This window comes from Nothoprocta perdicaria, unplaced genomic scaffold, assembly GCF_003342845.1.
Source record: "Nothoprocta perdicaria isolate Ctin4 unplaced genomic scaffold, notPer1 scaffold_236, whole genome shotgun sequence".
In the NCBI taxonomy this organism is placed as follows: domain Eukaryota; kingdom Metazoa; phylum Chordata; class Aves; order Tinamiformes; family Tinamidae; genus Nothoprocta; species Nothoprocta perdicaria.
Window position 1 is genome coordinate 1,129,038 of NW_020455462.1, and position 1,326 is coordinate 1,130,363.

Sequence of the window (1,326 nt, forward strand, 5' to 3'; positions counted from 1 at the left end):
TGGGAAGGAGGAGCTGGACTTGCTCTCTTTGAGTCACTGCAAATAGGCCCCCACACCCTTGCTACTTGCAAGGCAGAGCCTGTCTGAACCCCTGGCTTGAAAATACAGACCTTCTCTTTGGAAGTGGAGAGCCTCCTTCCACAAGGCCTCTTTTTCTTCCTTAGCAGGAAGGGGTGAGCGTGAGCACAGGCTGCAGCAGTGGGGCAAAGCATGGCAAGAGGAGCTTTGGGAACATAACACCMGCTCTTTCTTTCCAGGAGGTGGCCACTGCTGCAGAAAGAAAGAAAGAGGYTGTGCTGTGCAGAGCAGCACAACCTGGGCTCGGGGTGTTGACACCCAAAGTGCTGGAGACAGGACTGCTCCACTGCAACGTGGCAATCGTAACGATGCCACTGGCTTCCTCAAGGATGCTCGTCTCCTGTGCCATTGCCTCCCGACTGCCATCCACCATGTCAGCTCCTTGCTATGCTCTAAGCTGCCCACAGTATGTCTGCAGCTCTGCAGCTGTGCTCAGGGCTGACATGCTCATTCACAGCTTTTACAGGGTTCTGCCTGGAGCCGCAGACCACAGGGACGACAGCATCATTTAATAATTTTATTCTTCATAAACCATCCTGGCGCTGGAGTGCTGGCAGCTTCAGCAGATACCTGCAGCTGATGTCTTCTGGCTCTGCTTCAATCACATGTGGAAAAYGAGGCGCTGTCCTCAGCCACAGATCTTCTTGGGAGCYCTTCTCAGTGAACCACAACTCCTAAGGAAAAGAAAAGCCACCGTGAGAGCTGAGAACAACAGGAGAGCCYCAGAGCCCTAAYTGCTGTCTGGCAAGGGAAGCAAAGCCTCTCGCAGGAGCTTCTTCCCTCCCTCAACCCWCTTGCCCCGCTGCAAAAGCCCATCAGGGAGGGCAAGGAGAGGGAAAGCACATCAAGACTGCGGGGCTCCCTCAGCTGCCTTAAGGGCAGAGGCAAAGGTTCCACTTGATCGCTCCTGCGTCCAGCAGAGATGCTGGGGAGCAGAGCGGCTGCAGTGGCCACTGCTTCCTCCGGTGCCCTTCCAGCCCTGCCTGCGTGAGAAACATGACAGCTGCCGCTGCCTTCCTGCTGAAGACACCTAAGAGCACCCAACAGCTCACCAAAGACTTTCAGAGCATGCTCTTGAAGCTCTCTGGGGGCCTTCCCTGTGTGGATCTGCTGCAGCACACTTGGGGCTGTCCTCTCCTAGGGCATGCTGCTCCTGTGCCCAGGACGCAGCTCAAAGGCAAGGGGCATCCACTTACAGTGCTCATCTGCAGCCAGGTCTTCTCCAGGAGGTTGCCATTCACCTCACAG

The 1,326-nt window shown here is 56.0% G+C and overlaps 1 long non-coding RNA gene across 1 annotated transcript; it reads right to left on the reverse strand.

The window, feature by feature from the left end:
* Nucleotides 1-515: 515 nt before the first annotated feature.
* On the reverse strand, nt 516-1,326 carry LOC112947549. Its single transcript, XR_003249427.1, has 2 exons — nt 1,275-1,326; nt 516-752 (listed from the first exon to the last, which is right to left on the reverse strand). It is a non-coding gene; the product is annotated as an uncharacterized LOC112947549 (long non-coding RNA).